Source organism: Cyrtonyx montezumae, unplaced genomic scaffold, assembly GCF_038088225.1.
Source record: "Cyrtonyx montezumae isolate F1298 unplaced genomic scaffold, pur_monq_1.0 scaffold_3, whole genome shotgun sequence".
In the NCBI taxonomy this organism is placed as follows: Eukaryota; Metazoa; Chordata; class Aves; order Galliformes; family Odontophoridae; genus Cyrtonyx; species Cyrtonyx montezumae.
Genome location: NW_027072034.1, coordinates 110,133,160 through 110,154,236, shown reverse-complemented (window position 1 = coordinate 110,154,236; position 21,077 = coordinate 110,133,160). Strand labels below are relative to the sequence as shown.

Here is a 21,077-nt window from a genome sequence, read left to right as displayed (position 1 = left end):
TCTCACCTCTGCCCCAAGTTACTGCTGTCACCTCCCATCTCAGATCATCACCTTTGCTCCTGCTGGAGCTCTGCCTCCTTTCTCAGATTTGTGCCAGGGAAATTCTCCAGTTTTCTCTTCCTGAAGCAAGGTATTTCCCCAAGGCTCAAAGGGGCAGAGCTCACTGCTTGCAGAGCAATCCTACATGACACACCTTCATCTTCTGCTGTACCAGCAGGCATTGTTTCCAAGAGCAGAGGCAGCGAGCCCTGCCTCCTTTCCACACCAGCTCAGTCTAGCTCTGGTGCCCCTGGTAACTCACTTGTCCCATTTCTCTTTGGGGCTACTTTTTAAGTAAGGCTGAACCTTCTAGTATCATTATCAGACCTAATTCACCCCTGCTGAAACCCTCTATAAGAAATGTAAAGGATTAGCACTGATCTCAGTGCCTGTACTGCCGATTGTCCCCATACACATAGATTCATAGATACATTAGGTTGGAAAGGACCTACAAGATCATCTAGTCCAACCATCCTCCTATCACCATCCCTACCCACTGAACCACTAAATCAAATCCCTTAGCACCTCATCTAAACGCTTCTTGAACAGTGCTAGGGATGGTGCCTCAACCACCTCCCTAGGCAGGCCATTCCAGTGCCTGACCACTCTTTCAGAGAAAAGAAAGTGTAAGGACTGATGTTGTGAGCACCCCCAGGAGGCAACAGCAAGACCTTTCTGCCTGCAGCAGGTGAGAGACAGACTTCCACTTCCCCAAGAACCAGGCTTTTTCCCTCAGCGTCTTGATTTACAGCACAATCAATAGGTTCCTGCCCACTGCTGCCATCCCCTCTCGTTTCAGAATTGATGGGCAGCAGTGACCCAGAGCTGCTGTGGGCTGAGAGATGCCACCGAGGTAAGCACAGGGCTGTGCCCAGATTCCATTTCTGACAGCTGCCAGAGCAGGTAAGCCCTGTATAATGGCTGCAGGCAGAGAGGATGAGTGCCCCAGCACTGCGGGTACAACCTCACACCAACCTGCAGCTTAGTGATTACCCAGAGCATCCTCCCAAGAAAGGATCACCACCCAGTCTTGTCCTGCCACCCTCCAGTGCCTTCCAAAGGCATTTTCAAGGAAAATCTTCCAAAGTTAAGCAGATGTAAGAATGCCTTCATTATGCTGCAGGAGATCACAGGTATTTTCAAAGCTTCCAGGAAACAAAAGCCCAAACAAAACAACACAAAGCTTTCCTCCCCCTTCTGGGTGAGGAAGAGCCCTTAGGCACAGCCGGGTTCGCTGGCTGCTGGTGACAAAGCCAGGCACTGCAGCTCCACTTCCACTTCTCTGCACAGTCCCCAGCAGGAGCTGCTTCACAGAGGGCAGCACTGCAAACTCTTAAGCTCCCACCTCGGGTTGGGAGCCTGGCTGCAGACCACAGGTTGAGCTCAGGTCAGCAGGCAGCTGGACAGTGGCATTCCTTCCCCTGTGAAATGTCACCAACGTAGTGCCTCAGACAGGCACTAAGTGCTGTTTAACACTTTCCAGCAAAAAAGAAAAAAAATATTGATCGATATTCCCAACTGGCTCAAGTGCTCATATCTTCAAGGGAAGGAGAAGGGGAATGCTAAGAGGAATGAGAGAAGGAAAAGTGTGTTTTCAAATGAAATGAGAAACATGAGGGAGAACCAGCACAATGGGTCAGGACCCATAGCTGGGCAAGAGCCTTTTGTAGCTCAAGATGGACACTGCAAAAAGCTGGAGAAGGCTGCTTAAATGGAGTGCAAGGCAGGGGAATAAAGAGAAGGGAAAAGTGAAGAGGAGAAGCTCAAACAGTATGAGCAGCTGTGATGCTGTGACTACTGCCAGCAGACAGTAAGCCATTAAACACGTTAGCTGGATGCAAGGAGAAGTGTGAGCAGAGGGGTCCCTCGTTTCCATCTGCAGTTCTGGCAGCAGGCTCCCTGGACACTGGGAACAGAGGCCGAAGCCAGTTCATTGACTGCAGCCACCCATCAGACCACCTGAGATGAAGCCTGGCAAAACCACAGGGCAGATGCACATGCACTGATATAGTTCCCTTGATACAGTCCCCTTCATCCAGAAAAAAAATCCAGTCAGCATCTCAGTTCTACAGGACTTTTCTAAGGACAGCGAAAACACCACAGAGGAACCAGGCAGGGGATCAGTTATGAGCTCACACAGACCCTCAAGTGCCAAAGCATAAGCGGGTCAGGTGACAGACGTGAAGCAGAAACTTCTCTCTCAGGACTGGTGCTCTGAACGACCCACATTGGAGATGTCCTTCACTTCCCTGTGTGCCCTCCTTGCCAGCTCCCACACCCAAGGCAGCACGTCAGGCTGAGCAGATCGCAGCAGTGTGGCAGTTCCTCTGCTTCCTTCTGCTACCGCACTTCATCAGGTCCACAGTGATACCCATGGAACCCATCACAGGAAAGTTCTGGGTGATGAGCTACAACAGATAAAACAGATGTTTTGCCACCGGCATCAAACCCCAAATAGCTTCTTTGAACATCAGACTGCATTGCTAACCTGTCTTTTTTAACTCCAGCCATAGAGGAGAGTATGGGATTAGGCCTGCAGGCAGAAAAGGTAAGACGCTCTGCTAATTGCTCACCTGTTTTTGACAGATAACTTAAGTCATATATCTCTGCCAGCTCTTTTGCATCGGTCATCTGCCTGTAATTAGTCAACATCAGTGGACCACAAAGATTGCTCTTGAGAGAGCAGAGTTACCGTCACTGTGCCCAGGTTCCTAGGTGGCAAAACCAACCCGTGCCTCTACAGCCCAGGACACAGCTTGCATTACAGGATCTGACAAGCTATTCTATGCTTGTCTTCAAACCTCAGGCAGGCTGGAGAGGACCCATGGGGTACAGCATTCAGCTACATGGCATCCAGCTTTGTGAAAGGAGAAATCGCTAACACAGCAGCCACGCACAAAGCAGGACCACCTAGTCCTCCCAGCAAGATGCCACAGTAAGAGGCTTGGCAGAACTGCTAACACTGGTGTGACTCACACAACAAGCATCTCCCTCTGTCTTGCCCACCATTCATGTTTATCCCAAGCAACCAAGATAATCACAGAAAAAATCCCGTTCTGTGGGATACGACATTGCATCTATGTGCAACTCGGACCAGAAAAGTCCTATGAGAAATAGCAATAACTTGAAAACACCAGGAGGGCCAATGCTCCTTCTCAACAAGGTTGATAGCTCACAGCTCTCAGGCAGAAATATGGTTACAGCACAAACTTGGGAGAGGGTATGACCAAAAGGCTTGAAATGTAAGGCTACATCTAAAACACTTCTATCCTAGGGAAACAAGGCAGGCACCAGAAAGAACCACAGAATCACTGAGGCTGGAAAGACCACTAAGACCAGTCAGTCCAACCAACAACCCATCACCCATGCCCACTAAACCACGTCCTTCAGTGCCACAAAGACACCTCTGCTGTGCAACACCCAGCACAGCCCACCTTCAGCTGAAGTGCCAACCTGCAGGGTCCAGTCAGCAAAAGCACACGTGCCACTGGCAAGGGACCAGTTGGATGGGTATAGCTGATGACACAGAGGGTTTCTTTGCGGTCTGTGTGACCTCCCCTCCCTCAAGGAAGGAACTGAAGTGACTGCTTACAAGAGCTGATGGTAAAAAGGGAGGAGGCTGGGGGAGGAGGGAGAGCAGAACGTATTTAACAGTTTGTAAGCAGAACGGGAATAAAAGGATAGCTACAGATTAGCAACCCACTCTGCTGAATATGTACAGACATGGAACAGTGCTGCTTTTTCACTAGAAACCAGTAAATGTGGTAGAGGGAGAATGCAGGATGGTGCTGTGTTTCTACATTAGGATTTTTAAGTACACTGCAGGATTTCTGTCTCAGAGTACTCATTGAGTTACATCAGACCGTAATGGCCTGTTGATTTTGAGAGATTACGGCAGCGCTGTTGATGCAGAGAGAGAGGAGATGGAAGGGAGGAGAAGATGCGATGCATCAGCCAGCGTGCGCACACATCTCACATGATTACCCACGCTCCTGAGCCAGGGACACACTGCGGCCGCACAGCGGGACCAGGATGGGAAGAGACCTCGTGCAGGACTCCGCTAACGTGGTTTTGGTCTATCCTAGTTTCATTCCCTGGGGCAGCAGAAGCCACAAACAGCATTCTGCAGGGCAGCTCTGGGCGGGCGTCCCACAGTGAGGTGGAGGTGGTGAGTGCCCTATGACAACGAGAGCTGTGCGCACTCAAGATGGATTCAGCCTCCCTCTGCCAGGCTGACAACTTTGTCTGCTGCATTTCTCTCTCCCTCGTCTATTTCATAGAGAGATGGTATCCTTTCCTTCTCCTTTCTTTGCTCCCGGGCACAAGCAATCAAGAACAAAGGATGAAAGAAAAATGCAGTGGGGGGGAGTGAGGCGGGGGAGGGACATTTGAGAGTTAGGAAGCAATCTTCAGCAGAGAGAATTAAAAAAAAAAATAAAAAAAGAGGAGGAAGAAAGGAGATGCAGAGGCTTGGAAAAAAACACAATATGCAAATGAGGTAGAACAAAAATCAGAGCTGAAAAAAATATACATCAAATCCCACCAAAGGAGCCCACCCGCCTGCAAGCTCCTATCTGGCACAGGTGGGGAGGATAGGAGCGAGGGGCTCCTCTTGGCACCCCACACACATCAGTGGGCAGCCTGCCCTCCAGGCAGAGGGAAGAGGAAGGGAAGCGGCTCTGGAGCCACGGAAATCCCTGTTTTCTCTCTGAGGTAGGGAGCTGTGGGGCAAGCAGAAGCAGCCAGGTGCTTCTAACATGATGTTTGTCAAACAATCTGATTTCAAGCTTCACTGGAGTAGTCCCTCAGCAGCTGCTTTAATCCAGCACAGCCCTTCTCCCCAGCAGGCTGCCTGCCTTCCCCTCAGCACTCCACACTTCCAGCAGGACGGCCCCCTTTGGGAGCAGGGCGCAGCCCTGGCCAGCAGCCCCCAGGCCCACATCATGAGCTAAGCAAGACCTGCTGGAGCCAGAGGCTTCCAAAGAACACCCAGCTGCCAGAGATCTGCTGCTGCAGGTGACAGCATTGCCTCTGGTGCAGATCCAGGACGGGGTGTCAGTGAAGGTGGCTGCTTCCCTGCACACTGAAGAGGGAATAGCTCGTATGTCGGCTTGTTCATTAGTGACAGGAGAGCTGGTGCTGTGCTGTGACACCATAGCACAGTAACCCTTGTACTTATCACCACCTATTTCTTCTCCTTCCAAGGTAATGAGAAAATATTGCTGCATGCACCTCAGCCAGAAACAGTGTCAGGTGTGAAAGGGAACCATGATGCAGGGGATTCCTAGCTGTCAGACCAGCCCTGGGGCCAGCTAACCTGAAATGCCACTTCTCACTATCAGCAGTGCCCTCCTTTCCTGCAGCCTTTGCTTTGTCCTGCCACACTTCATAGAATCACAGAATCATAGAATTGATGGGTTGGAAGAGATCTCAAAGCCCACCCAGTCCCACCCGATGCCGTGGGCAGGGCTGCCATCCACCAGCATAGCTGCCCAGGGCCCCATCCAACCTGGCCTTGAACCCTTGGGGATGTCACACCCACAGCTGCTCCGGGCAGTTTGTGTCAGTGCTTCGCTGCACTCTGAGTAAAGAATTTCTCCCTCATGTCTAACCTAAATCTCCACTCTTTTAGTTTAAAGCCATTCCCTCTTGTCCTACCCACTCTTAGATTGTGTAAAAGTCGCTCCCTCCTCTGCTTACAAGGCCATAATGAGGTCTTCCTGTAACTTTCTCTTCTCCAGGCCGAACAAGCCCAGCTCCCTCAGCCTGTCCTCAGAGAGGTGCTCCAGCCCTCTGAGCATCTTTGCAGCCTCCACTGGATCCAATCCAACATCTTTATGTCTTTCTTGTGCTGGGGGCCCAGACCAGGACGCCATGCTCCCGATGGGGCCTCAGGAGGGCCGAGCAGATACAATCACAGTTTCCAATCCAAGTGTTATTGCTTGTCCAATTCTGCCTGTAAGCTCCTGGCATTAGGGATCTAATAGCTATGGGTTGCTTTTCACAAAAGAAAATCTTAAAATAAATAAATAAATAAGTAAATAAATAATTCTATCATGTCAGAAAAATGGATTATTACTTTCAGTGAGCATCATTTCACTGAGAAAATGCTAAATGCCCAGAACCTAGAGTCACAACTGTGCTGCGAGTGCCAGTTAGAAAACAATATCGAGACGCTGCCAAACGGCACAGCGGAGCCGTCTGCACGGCACCAGGGCACGGGAAGGCAAACGCAAAGCCTCGCAAAGCCTCGCACTGGGTATGCGCAATCAGCGGGCATCCAGGCACGCGCAGCGTGGGAAGCCCAGCTCCTAGCAAGGACCGAGTCCGCGTCCCTGCCAGGGAAAGCAGCCACAACTGACACTAATTGGCTCTGCGGCTGCCGCGCAGCAGAGGTGACAAGCACCGCCTGTGCGCAGACAAGAGGCCTCCCATCCCAGAGCCCTGGGGTCACAGCGAGGTGCCCGGTGGGAGCGGTGTGTGCGCGGCCGTACCGCCACAGCAGGGATGCTGGCTCCGTGAATAAAGAGCATCGCTATCGGGAGCTGTCGAGCCTGCGTCACTCACTGCAAGAAGCGGAGGGGGGGGGGGGAGGGGGGGGGAGGGGAAGAGACAACCACCAGCTTAAACCAGATTTTACTGGTAGGAGCACCACCACAATCCGGGTTCTCGGGGACTTTACAAGGGAACCTGAAACGCTGCCGTTCAACTCGGAGAAACAACAATTAGTACACGTGTGTCTTGGTGCATGCGTGTGTTTGCATGAGCCTGCAGTACAAACACATACATTAAACACGATGAGGAAGAAAGAGGTTGTTGTCTGAAGCTCAAAGCAGCAGCTACGTGCAAAAACCTGCGTGCAAGCGAGAATAAAGCACGGGGAAGATTTACTTTCTTCTTTCTGGGGGCAGGGAATTAAGCACACCCACCCTCAAGCAACGCCTGAGAAGAATTATGCTGCTTGTGAGAAATGCACTTTTCTGGTTCTGAGAAAAATTGGACATAATGCAAGTACCTCGAACGCAATTACTGGCACTTGTTTAGCAAGGCAGGGCACTGCACTGCCACTGGGCTCGCTCCTCCCTGCTCCCAATTAGCATGCCGAGCGCTCCAGCCACACACATGGGCTCGCGGGTCAGGGATTGGCACGGCGGAGCAGCAACCAGCTACCTGCTCACCAATGGAACGCTGCGGCTTCCTTCATTTTACATCCTCCCATCCCTATCACGCTCTTTTCCTCCGCTCCTCCGGGGGTCTCTGGAGGCAGCGATAAAAACCACAAACTCCCCCTCTCCCTCTCAGCTGGTCTCATTCACGGCTCATGGCAGACCCGCTTTCCTCCGGGGACTCACTAATGAAGACGGCCAACGTTAATCTCTTTCCCCCTCCCTGACGGGTCGATTTATAGTTCCACGGAGAGTCCTGGATTGCAGCCAGAGGGCCTGACACATTTTTCTTGTTCCAAGATGGAAAGGGGGGGGAGAGAGCAGCTTGCGAGCACACACACGCACAAGACACACGCATCGATGATTTGGATGGAGCTGGAGATGCCGCTGGGATGCCTGTTTACCTGCTCCGAAACGGCATCCAAGGGGAACACGAACCAACTGCGCTCCCGTGTCTGAGCACACACCCCAAACAGCTCCATGTTTCCATAGCACCTCTTGCAGCCCAGGGACCCCAAATCACAGCGATCCCTCCCTCAGTGCTGGGATGCAATAAAGCATCGTTTGTGTGCCAGCAGCATTACCCGTGTGTCTTTAGGGGAGGAAGCGATCAAGAACTTCTCCGGGATAAGCAGCAGGGGGAGGAGAAGGGTATTTTTTTTGATGGGCAGAAAGTAATGAACTGGAATGGGGCCAGGACACTGAGGGCACTGTCCCCTAATCTTGCTGAAAAGCCCAAGGGTACCTTTAACAACTGATGGATCTAGGTCTCGGCTTTACACCCCACCTGTTCATGGTTCTAGCACAGTGATGCAGTCCGAAGTCCCCAAGACCACACCCACCTGGCATCCCCTGCCCCTCTGCCACATCACCAGCCCCAGACCCCCACTTCCACAGCTGAAAAGGGAGCTGCAGGGAAGGAGTGACTCGGCTCCCTGCCTGCCACACACCTGGCTCGCTGCTGATGACACAATGGCCCTGCTAACAGGGGCAGGCAGTGAGCTGCCACCGCAAAGCCTCCTCCATTCCTGGAAGAGCAGTACATTACCCCCGTGCCCCCACCCCTTGGGAACCGAGCAGGGGATTTAAAAGGGGCACTGTCGAGCCATTTAGGGCCATTATTTTGCACTAGAAGAAATGGTCTTTACAAAGCTCGATGGAAGCACACTCTCATTCTGTCTTTAAGTAATCCTGAAGGTTTCAACTGCTGAGCTGTAAACCACAATGCAAAAAAGCACAGACAAATAGATCAGATCAGATATGAGACTGCCCAGACACAAGAGTTCCACTTGCCAAGCTGACTGCAGAGCAAAAATAGAAATGAGCGCTGCACATAATTACAGTATTTTACATTTCTGCCACACTTTCCATCCTTCAAGGTCCCGAAGTGCACACACATGTGCACGCATGTGCATACAGAGAGGCAGGACACCAGGAAAATTCACTTCCTTGTGAAGGAGACCAAGAAATCACAATGCAGTAATAACAGCTTGCACTGAACCAAAGCCATCATTAGCGCATGCACACACACACACTCGTAGAAAATCATTATAATGTGAAACAAGACCAAGCCATACCAATCTGTACATCAGCAGCTCCAGCCCTTCTGCTGCTGCTCAGAGTTTTTCCCCAAAACAGAAGATTATAAACCAAGGTTTTATCAACTCGTGCCCTCTGCTTCCCCACAAAGCCTGAGCTGCTCCCTTTGCTCCTGCAGGGCAGGGACAGCTCTGCATCCCTCTGTCCCCCACCCTTCCTCTCACTTTGTACCCCAGCCCCACTGCTCAGACGGCAAAGCATCTGAATGGCAGCAGCGAAGCTGTGGCTGGTGCCCTGACCAGAGTGCTGCTCTTCCCCTGACAAAGAGCTGAATGAAGTCAGGTACAAAGGCCTGCTCTCCGCTTTTATGCCTCCCAAGATGCTCTCAGCGTGGATGAAAAGAAAAAGGCCAGGAAAAAGAAAGATTGCTGGTAGGTGAACAGGAACAGGGATGTGACACTGGCAGAAACCTCCAACTTCAGCAGAAGCAGGGGAGAAAAGAGCAGGCTCCAGCTCAAGCTTCGTCCTGGGGTGCTGGGGCACTCCCTTCTCTCTCCCACGTGTCTGTGGCAAGCCAGTTTTATCTTCCACACGTTGAATATTTCATAGTCCTTTTAAAGTCCAACCTGAGCACACAGGCATTTTGATGCTGACTGGTGGCCAAAGCATGTAAAGAACAGGGGAAGGCAGTCAAAGGGGAGACAGTGAAGAAGGCTGCTCTGAAGGCAACACTAAAAAGAACCCATGGAGCAGGAAGAGGAAAGAAAAGTCTGAGGTTATAAAACCTCTCCAGCTGGCTAGAGATAGCTGGGATTATTTGTACTGTGTGCATATAGGGTGTAAAACAGGAATTTCACCAGCAACATAACAACGAAATACAGTATGCAACTGCCTGATCAGGAAAGAGCTTTTTTACCAGTGGCTGGGGCACAGTACAGAGATAGTGCCCATCTCAGCAGAGGTTTGGGGGAAGAAAGAGATTTTGTCAAAGATGCTGTGGCAACACCCTCCTCTGTACTTAGGGAAACAGCTACGGGATTGTGAATGTCCAGAGGGGACTCCAGGTTTTAATAAGGTCACATCTGAAAGAGCCCCACATAATAAGCTGCATGGAAGTCAATTTATCGATCACAGCACACAGGGCTAAGTCAAGCCTGCCGGGATTCAAAGTTGTGGTTGCAGGGCGTGTAGGTAATTCATACCTGATGCTCGAGGCCATCCCCTCTGGCTGCAAATGGGAGACCAAGGTGATTTCTTAGATTTCATTTAGTTTTACAGTCCAGTGCATTATTCAGGAACGCAAGGAAGAGCCTGCCTAAAATCCAATCTGATCTTTGACGACATCACACTAACAGCAAAGACCTTTCCCTAGCTTCAAGTGCCCCTTTTCCCATGTAGTAAAACTGATCACAGCAGTCAGGAGACTCTTTCCACACTCAGTAACAGCATGCCCACCTTATTACCCTGAGTGCAACGCCAGTGAGATACCCCGGGGTCTTCTGAGACCCTCACACCAATGACTCTTCTGTGAAACCACATCAGAGCATTCACCTCTAGTAAACAACTAGAAAGCAAGAAAAACGCATTGCACAGCCCAGCACCTGTAAAGCTACAAAAAAAAAAAAGAGTTATGCCAATGTATCTTAGCAGAGGGGTTGTTACACTGTCAGGAGATTGCTGGAGATGACCTTAAAATAATCTTTAAAAATAGGTAAAGGGTACATGTGACTTGGTTTGTTCGTTTGTTTTGCTTTGGGGAACATCTGTCTATTTCCTTTACCTTCCCCACCTTTCCTATCTGAGGATCCAAGTTTTTTCTAGGCTGAAAAACACTGACAATCAGAGGACCAGGAAAATGACATCTTCCTAAATAGTGAGAAACCAAAAGACACAAAAAGGAAATGGGATTTTATTTAGTTCACGTCAAACTCTGGTTGGTCTTCACCCCCAATTACTAGCATCTATACTATGACTTCTATTTATTCAGTTGTTTCAATCTGAGGATATACAGTAGCCTCAAAACGCTTTTACCTACGATTAGAGTTCACAGAAACATTCGTTATCCCTCAGCATCAGTTCTCGAACTAAGCCAAAAGGAAAAAAGAAAATTAAAACACTGAGCACACATTACTCTCTATTGTAGACTTAGATTTATCAGGCTTGATGACAGTACCATTTTTTAAATCCATCATGGCAGGGTTGGGAGGGGGAGATAAATTGGTACGAGCCCACTGTAAAACAAACTCTCTTTGGGTCATCTTTAAAATTAATCTGGACACAAAACGAGAAAGCATGCTTAAGGAGACAAACAAAAACCTCCCCACTGTTTTATAATCGTACTTATATCACACTCTGATAAGTCCAAGAGGCCCAAGTAAAACTAATACAATGTGGCCGTATGTGCTGCCTGTTATTGTTGGCTTCTCGGGGAAAGCAGGACTTCAGCAATCCAGATTTACAGGACGGGGAGTCTGGTGGGTCTCTGGTTTGGTTTCGTGCCAATTCACAATCACTCATGTTCTCGGACAAGTCACGATGCCGTCAGCAGCCTCAGCTCAGCTGGAAAACCGCGTTAGGAAAGCAGCGGACACCCAGCAGAAGCGAGGGCCTGCCTGCAAAGGGCGCACAGGAAGGCCACGCTGCAGAACTTTAAGCAGGTGGAGAAGATGGCACTGAAAGCCTGTGTGGACAGACTGACACAAACACATCCCCAATACAACTACTTCACCACTAAAGTAGTTTTCACCAAAGCATCTGGAGGTTTATTTAAATCTAAATAAGGGTATGCTCAGACGAGCAAAACAATGCGGTCAGCGTGGCTAACAAGTTGCTGTCCCCCTAAAGTTCGACACTGCCGACTCACCATATGTGTTTCCAGTCCTCTGTAAAGCAAGGGAACCATCGGTATCCTCAGAGAAATCCCCCACAAACTGTTTTTATGCTGCTTACAATCAGAGGGGACAGTCTGGCTCAGAGTCAGCAATCTGGCACGTTGGCAGGGGCCGACTACAAAGGATGTCCCTAGAGCTCCCAGTCTAGCACCATCCCCTGGCACCAAAATCAAACAGAAAGTCAAGCTTTCAATTTAAAAACTAAATAAAGGCAGAAACGCAGCTCTGATCCCACTGGGATGCTGCCTCAGGAGCAAGCAGAGATGCTGCCCCCGAGGAAGAGGCAATGCATCGACAGTGGGATGACGGTGAGATGGTTTCCACCACGCCCCAAAGGCCCATGAAGGAGACAGAACCCAGGTAAGATTTGGGGAGGAGCTGGGGAGAAGGTACCTGAGATCAACCTTCTCTCTCCCTTCCTCTCCTCCAGCAGATTCTCATCCGTACCATCAGGATTTTGGTGACATTTCCCCTCAGCCCCCCCACAGCCACCTCCCCGGGCTGCGTGCAGCCAAGGGTGCAGAGAACACCGCACGCTCTGTTTCCTTTGCGGGCTGGACAAATAAGTCTTCAGCTAGCCGCATGCAAGCCATTAAAAATATATTAACATACCCAGCAGGGGCTGTCACTTTTTCTTTTCTTCCCCCCTCCCCTTTTCTTAAACGCAGAGAAGGAAGAAATCTTGCCACAATAACAAGAGGTTTTCATCAAGTCTCATTACCTCGAGCACAGCCGCGCACCACAGCCCCCACAGAGAACAGCCCTCGGCTCCCGCTGTCATTAAAGGAGTGAAGATCTTAAACAAAAATTAAACCCAGGGCAGCACGGAGCTGGGAGTGCGCGGACGGGTGAAGCAGGCAGGGATGGGATGGGACGAACGCATCCTACAGAGCTGGGCAGGGACACGTGGGGTTTCATACTGGCACCTGGGGTCATCTTGCATTTCCCAGCGAGGTAGCAACATCCCCTCACGCTAATAAGGTTCAGGGATAAATGAGGTGATTCTGCACTTGGGAGGCTGCCCAACAGGAACGGCCTTGCACACCTGGACACACACGTGCTCCAGCGGGCTCCAGGCCCCCACATGGCTAACTGGAAAGAGGTGACCCGAGGCAAATGGGATGTAAAAATGAAGTCTGGTGACAGCGTAGATGCATTTTACGAGCCTCCAGGTGAGATTTAAGTACACTTCCCTCTTGGGAATGGGGAAGTCAAAAACGCTCTCCCTTGAGAAGGGAGCAGTAGAGTGAAGAAATGCCAAGCTACGCAGAAGTGATGGTAAGGCACTGACGGAACGTGGATGAGGACTTCTGAGGAGTAAGGAGGGTGAGGACCAAAGTAGCTGAGAAACAGGGAGTGTCCACAGACACCACAGAAGTAACTCCTGACAGAGCGGTGAGGAGCAGAAGGCAGCCATGAACACGATATGGCTCATGAACAGGACATGACAAGGTGATCCAGAGACAGGATGGTAACACCCAGGGTCCAGCCTGGTGGCAGAAGAGGGCACCAGGGAAGTGTAAAGGAAGCTACTCTGGATCTCTGGTGCTCGTAACTATTGCAGCTGCAATAACAGGTCATCATCTGCACAGTTTGTGCACCCTCCAGCTCAGGAGTAATGACATCCATTCTGTAAAGACATACACATCACATAATGAGGTCTACTGATATCACAAAGACAGACAGGAGAGTAAGCAAAATTCCTGACAGTACTAGGAACAGACCAGAAAATAGCCCTGATTTCACAGAGATGTGATATAAATCAGATATATTCACCTCTGCTTTACTCATCCTTGGCAAGGGGAGATGAGGGACTGAGGGAGTTCAGGAAGTGGCAACAAAGAAAGAGAAAAGGCTTGGAAGACAGCAATGGAACTCTACACATGGGAAACAACATGTGTGCTAACAGCACTGTAATTAGGTCAGGGGATAGCTGTGCTGTAACAGATTCCTTGGACTTGGCTCTATCCAAGGTAGACACGCACATGAATGCCGCATCAGCTTCTACTTGCTGGCTTGCCAGCAGCCTAGGCTCTAGACAGCCTGCTCCAAGTGACTAGCATGCCTCACATTGCGACCCAGGCCCTTGATGTGGGCTCCCAGCCCCGTGCCTGCCTCCAGAAGCAGAGCTTGGGACCGTGGGGCTGGAGCCAAGGCATCGCTGCCTGCTGTCAGAGCGACGCGTGCAGGAAGAGACACCAGGAAGGCTGCAGGCAGTGCGTGCGGGAACAGCGCTCGCAGTGATGCAGGCTAAGGTCATCTCAGGGACCAGGAGGTTGACACCCGTGATTAAAGCACAATCAAGAAACATTTCCTGACAGTAAAGTCTATTAGAGCATGGAACAGGCTCCTGGGGGAAGCGAGGCAAGCCTCATCCTGCTGCCTCCGAGAGGAGTGATAAGGCAGGTGGCAGCGCTCAGCGCCTGGGGCAGCACCACGGGCACTGCTCAGGGGTAGCACCCACTCACATTCCCCCCTTACCACAAACCATGTCGTTTAACCTCATGCTCACAGGGACAGTGGCACCACATCAGGACACTGAGGTACAATGGATGGGATGGAAGCTGTGGGACAGGACAGGCATGTGATGTGGAAAGGGAGGAAATAGGCTATAACTCCCTATGCATGCAAAGAAAGGCAGTGGAGGATGCGACTCAGACGGAGGGGGTTAATTAAACCATGATTTGGCACAGTCGCACTTGTGAAACTGGGCACGGCCTGGTATATATGGAAGTGATCTTCATCTACAGCAGAGAGCATGCCTGTTAATAGTGTAGCTGCTATCTAATAAGTTTCTGACACACTGGGCTGGCATTAGTGCTTTTGATATGATAGACTGTCTTGGCACTGACTTAATGTTTAATGAATTCCCTCTAACCTCTCATTTTTTATATTTTTAAAAACAGGGAGTAAGATCAGCTTGGTTTTGAACTGCACAGTTCTACAGGAACATGTATTTTGCCCCATTTAAGCTTAGCAGACACCCATCTTCTTTTTGCTTTTCATTGGAAGGCAGGGAAGGAGGCATTAAGAACCTCTCCAAGTTCAAAATGAATGTCTCCACTTGTAACACGCTTCCCCCCCGCTCCCAACACACTGGTTGCAGAAGCTGCCCACGGCTGACACTACTCGTGGAGCTCCATATGGTTCTGCTTCCATTGATTTTTCCTCAGCCTGACACACTTTGGCACCACTCAGGTTTCCCTGGTCCTTAGGGAACAGGAGAGAATCCAGCAATTCCAGCTTCTCCTTTCTTGGTTTTCACAAAGCTCCCACTGTGCCATCTACAGCAAATGAATTGTTACGGTGAAGCATAAAGGTAAATCTGTTTGAACATCACCGGCGCTGTGGATTTGTTCACATTGCACTCAGAATTGTTAACAATTATTTATGTTGCATTAACGTTCAAGGAGCTCCATGATATCCCTCGTACTCAGCACAACGTACACGTACAGATACCCAAGCCTGACTAACGTGCTATAGCAAAGTCATTTAATTTAAGGTAGAAAGGCTTCAAAATGGAGTGCCATTTTAAAGCACCCGAAAGTTGACAACAGTTTGTACAATTATCACAAGCCACTCAAAGAAAGGCTCAGTACACCCAGGGAGTACCATGAGCTCACCGTAACTCAGCAAATGCTTTTTGCAGCTCCCTTCTATGCTCAGTCATGAAGGATATAGATCATTACAGCCTCCAGCTATGGAGCTCTAGCTTCCGGAGTAGCAGCTCACACTTTTAGCTCTGGAGATCCCCAGTTCAATCTGCTGCATGTCAGCCAAGAGGGCAGCTGTCATGTAATTACAGCCACAACTTTGCATGTAAAAAAGTAGGGAGAGTGAACAGAGATCTTATTATAGAATTCTGGTTGCAACCTGCTGAACAGCTCCTTATTTAAAGTAACTTCTCGTAAAGAGGAGGAGAAAAAAAAAAAGAAGAAAAAAAAAGTCTTCCATTCAGCTTCCCAATCCTCTCTGTTCTGCAGAAGAAATCAGTGCTGCTTTGCAAGAAGTCCTTTGTTACAAATGCACGCACATATCAAATGAAGTACACACGTGCAGAACAGGGGGAAGGCTCTGGCCCCGTATCAGCTGGAAAAAGAAAAACAATTCTCATAGCTGCAAACAAGCAATCTGAAGTCCAAGATGGCACCTCAATCACTTTATGAGCAACAACCATTCACCAGCAGCCAAGCCAACTGAATCTGGGATTTGCGTATTATAATTTAGGTTCAAGAAAATTTAGTTACATCTTTTTTTTTTTATTTTCCTTCAAACTGCACATGCAAGCTCTCAGGAAGACTTAACAACACAGAATCTGGGAGGATTTGTGCCTTGAGCTACAAAGGTACAAATCATGGCAAAGAAAAAAATCAAATCTCAAATGAAAAGATACTTTAATGAATGCAACACAAAACAATTAGACCAAGTTTCTTCTTATCCATTAATCTTTCTGCAGAGCCTTCTGCACACACGCAGCAATTTTTGAGCCAACCCTTTTTCCAAGCCAAGATGTTCAAAAAGAGAATCTGAAACAATGTAATCCAGTTTGAAAGAAACATTCATTTCCCCAAAAACAATTATTCTAGAAATCTGTCTTTCAACTGCCAAACCATCAGGCTTCAGAAACAGCTCAAATTCTTTGCAGAACATTCTCTCCTATGAGAAAGTTGTGCCCGTCCATGCGTTCATCCATCCATCCATCCATTCTCTGCACTGAACCATCGTGGCCCACCAGCAGCACATCCGAGCTAAGGCCCCCACTTTTTGCCAACGACTTTCCTGCTCACTACACGCCACTCCAGGTGGGCTGCTACGACTCAAGCTGCTCGGTACCTCACGCACACTGAGCCTTCAAACTCCCTGAAACACAGCACGGAGCTTCCAACGGGACATGAAGGAGAAGCTCCCTGCAATGCCAAGCTCCAGAATTCAGCACGAGCACAGGCACACCAACACTTTGTACCTAAACCAGCTGAGTCCTCCGGTGACATCCCTCTATCGGCTTCATTTCTGATGGCCTGTTTTCACTGCGCTCAGAGCCTCCTGCTCCTTACCTCGAGCGAGACCCACCTTGGCAGTGCACAAACCTTCTATCTCTTTTGAACACAGGCTGAGGGGGGAAATCAAGGGCACAAAGCTCAATCCTGAAGAAAGCTACCTGCAGCACAGATGTAGAACCCAGCTGGGCCCATTGCCCAGGAGAGACCCACAAAGGGCATGCCCCTCCCTCAGCTACTGCAGGCAGGAAGAGCTCATCACCATCTGAACCACCCTTGCTGCAGAGTCCAATGTAAGCAGTACGGCTGTGCACAGCGATCGCTGAAACGAGACACCGCCAGGCTATTTTCTGGTATTATTTCTGTAAATTTAGCACTGCTAAAAGGTTCCAGAGAGACGCTCTCTGGAGACTGAAAGCCTTTGCCTACCCGGAGAAGATATGCAGAGAGAATCTCAGCAAAGTGGAGATGTGCTTTTCTCATCTCTCCCAGCCTGCCGAGGCTGAAATGACTGACAACGGTCCAAAATGAGGGACACACATAAATTATTAATATTGCACTAGTAGTCGTGCTGTTGCTGTGACAGTCTAAAGACTTGAGAGAGGCAGGCCCTGCAGGGGAATATTACTTCACTTCAAAATCATTCATTCAGGAAGCTCGCATACCGAGGAGAAAAGAATCGCTCTGCAGTGAGCTCCATCGAAACCCTCAGTTTTAAGACCCTTCCTTTCCAAGGCGAAAGCAATTTCAACAAGAACAGGAAAGCAACGTGAAACATCAGCAACTCTGGATTTCAAGTGAGCGCCACGGGAGCAGCATTTTTTCCAGATGCAAACCCTCACGCGTGTCTCCTCCCCAGCCTGGGAAGCCCACCCTGCTTCTAGGAGCTGGAGCGGTGTTTTGTCTCCGCAGCCACTCTGCTGAGGCAGCCAAGCCCGCGCCAGCCAGGATAATGGGCACTAGCACATGGCAGACAGCCAAAAAGCCACTTCGGGCAGCAACCTGCGCTGGAAGAGCGCGAGGCTCCAGATTCACGTCCTCCCAGACCTTTTATCTCCTTCCAGGTTTCGTGCTATACCTGCCTCAGCAGCAGCCAGAAACCTGTAAAGCACTATATACAAAAAGAGGCAGCTTCCTACTGATCATTTTTCCTTCTCTCCCCTGTTGCAAGTTTGGTCCATTTCACATCGATTTCCAGAACTGAGACAAATGAATGGAACTTTGACATTTCTGAAAACAAGTTCCATGATTTTTGTCTTTCTTAGCAATCAAGAATAGATTCACTTTCATTTGAAGCAGAAAAATTCCCTCCCCGAATACTTGAAATAGTTATGAAACATTTTCTTTGCCAAAACCCCACAAAGATTCAAGCTTATTAATAACATTTTGAATATAACAAACACAACATAGCTCCTCACCAAAAAAAAGAAGTAAGCGGGCAATTCTTCAAACAATAAAGTAATCCATTTTGAAAGCTAGTGTTTTCTAGTACAAATTCTTGCATTAACAAAAATACAGAAGGGTTTTCAGTAACTCTACACAGCAATGGGGAAAGAAAAAGCAGACCCTACCCCCAGCTGGATGGCATTCCTCTCTTTGGGTGCAATGTGGTAGCATCTGACTGACGCATCTGATCCATTCCCAAACTCCAGGCGATGTTTTAATCATCAATGGGCAGAATCCTATTAGTTTTCAGGGAAAAAAAAATAGAAAAACAGAGTAGAATGTGGAGACAGGACACAGAGCTCCTGGCATTTGTCTAGCAGATCCAGCTGATTCAGCTAGGCCCATAATTATCAGAAATTAAAGAACCAGTTAGTGGCACCAAGCGCCATCTACCAGTGGAAGCTCCTTCCTCCCCTTCACCCCCCTCTGCCACCTTAGCCCAAACCCATCCCCCAACATCGCTTGAAACCAGTCCCACAGCAAAGAAAAGGGAAGAAACAGAGGAGTGGAAAGAGACAGAACAAGGTGAATGGGGACTGCGTGGCGAGCCCACTAGCCCAAGGGTGTGCACAGCCTGTGCTGAGCAGGAAAGAGGAGATCCAGCATGCAGGAGGAGGCAGCAGCAGAGCAGCTGGGGCCACTGAGCCCTCAAAGGTGAGGACCCAGAGCTTGCACAGAGCAGGGACAGCAAGAGGATGACATGCTCAGCCCCGCCAGGGGCTGTGCAGCCACAGCCCACAGGCCCACCAGGATCCCCACAGCGTGTGGCTTCACACCCAGCTTGACTGCACCTGTAACCAACCCCACGGGCCGGTCAGCAGGGCTTGAACCCTGGGATTCAGCAGGCACCAGCCTCTACCTCACACACTAAATAATTAAACTCTGTGGGAGCAGCAGCAGTCTCATAAAACTCTCACACAGTCTGAGCCAGCCATTAATGGGGGTCAAAGATGAGCGTGCTTTTTTTTTTTTTTGCTTTTTTTTTTTTTTTAAGTGTGCTTTGATGCATGGGGAGAGCAGTGAGAGGAGATGTTCATTACCCTCTGTGGTACCCAGAACATTTTTCCTGACTATCAACACCTCCTCCTCCCACCCGCGCTGTGAGCTGCTGGCAGCCACCCATCCAAGCAGCCAGAGGCCATCAGAAAGTGCATCTGGTCACCTGCAGGCAGCAAGGGGCCAGCAGAAATAGCAAGGGCTCTCTGGCCTCAGCAACCCATCCTGCCAGCCCTGGGGCCGTGGGCAGCCACGGGCAGCACTCAGAGGAGCACACATTGCAGGGTCGAGCCATCACAGAATAGACAGAGAATCACCAAGGAACAACTGCATCGCGTGGTTGGATCCATCACCCCATGCACTGGGTCGTGGTGCACTGCACGAGCATGCTTCTACTATCTGTCTGCAATCACGTTTCAGTCAGTCTTTCTGCTTAATGCATGAAGAGTAGAGCTAATCAGATTCACTCCTTCTTTCTGCTTAATGCCTTCAGTTCCCAAGCATGCTCTGTGCTGCTTCAACTGATGCTCAGCTAACACAAGCCAGGAGCAGGCAGTGCAAAAGAAGATGGAGCTACCTATTAATCTTAGCCCTTCTTTCCACTTATTGTGTCTGAAACTCCTTCTATAGTCAAAGCTTTGCAAACAAGAGTCAGGAAATTCCCATTTCCCCCTCTCCACTCCCTTCTGCAAGCTGCTCCTGCAGCGGTATCTGGGCAATTAATTACCACACAGACCTATCGGGCTTTCCTCTCACCCTCAGGGAGAGCTTTTTTAGGTATTTCCTGGCTGGGAATCTCCACAGAAGGATGTCTTCTGTTGGCACAGTAATACCCGCTCTTCACTAATCTATCGGAAGTGACCCACACGTGCTCTTCTCCCCCTGCTCCCCCAGGGCTGCATGAGCACTGCAGCCCGGCATATGAACTCTAACACACCCTCAGCACTTCCAGCCTGAGGACACAGCGGCTCCAAAACCGGCCCTGCTCCTTCCCCGCATTCCTCTGCCCTCTGCAAGGCAGATGGGACGTTGCTGGAGCCAGCTGCAATGCCGTCACCTGCCAGTACCAGAGCAACCACCACAGCTGTGCAGAGGGCCCCAGGCCCCAGTAACACCCAAGACCAAGAGCCAGGTTGAGCAGCCCTGGGGATGAAGCCGGCAGCACGCCTGCACGTGGCCCCCACCTGATCCCCATGGCATGAGGCAGAGCAGCAGCAGCTCCTGGGAGGACCCAGGCCATGTGGTTCCTTTTCCAACACCTGCCCCAGGTCTGCAAACCAAGTGCGGGGGATGGTGGAAAACCATACCTCTCTCTCTGAGATTAAAGCATTCTCTACACTGCCCCTCTCCTATAAATGAGTGGTGTTTCTTTTGTTTTTAATAGCGCAGCTGGCTCGTGAGCGTGTCAGATTTATAAAAACATATCCAGGAAAACAAAGCCACTTTGTGCACAGCATATCCAGCAACACCATTATTTAATATCAACACACCCCTTCTTTCCTTTATGCACTCCATCGCTGGCACACAAATCCACTGTAACAGCCACTCAGTGTATAACCTTACCCTGTAAAGCAACGCAGCCCCACAGTAATCCCTCTCTTCCCACAATGTCTTCAAATACCAACAAGAAGAATTTGGATTTCAATGCTTAAAAAAAAAAAAAGCAGAAAAGCACAGCAGGATACACATCTCTAACAATTCTCAAATTGGAGCAAATTCCCCCACCTCTCCCTATTGTTATTTGAAAACAGCTGCACAAACATCTCTAACTCGTGCCACACACTAATTGCCACCTGCCCTTCCCACCAGGTACGGCCACACGGTCAGTCCACGTACACAAGGGCTCCCCACACCCTGCTGCTTTTGGCAAACAACCCCCTGGTGACATCACCTTCACCCCCGTGCTTTATTAAACTCAGTAGGCAGCACAGGATCTGCTCCAGCAGTTGTAAAGCAATCACTGAGGGCCAGGAGACGTCTCCATCTCATCTCCTAAATGCACA

The 21,077-nt window shown here is 49.7% G+C and overlaps 1 protein-coding gene across 4 annotated transcripts in view; it reads right to left on the bottom strand.

The window, feature by feature from the left end:
* TCF20 (transcription factor 20) overlaps nt 1–21,077 on the bottom strand; it is a 112,578-nt gene that overhangs the window by 85,636 nt on the left and 5,865 nt on the right. For 3 of the 4 annotated variants that reach the window (XM_065742802.1, XM_065742806.1, XM_065742807.1), the window contains exon 2: nt 18,204–18,314. The exons of the other annotated variant lie outside the window; for it this stretch is intronic. The gene's annotated coding sequence lies outside the window, so the exon portion shown is untranslated. The remainder of the gene's footprint in view (nt 1–18,203; nt 18,315–21,077) is intronic. 4 annotated transcript variants of the gene reach the window in all.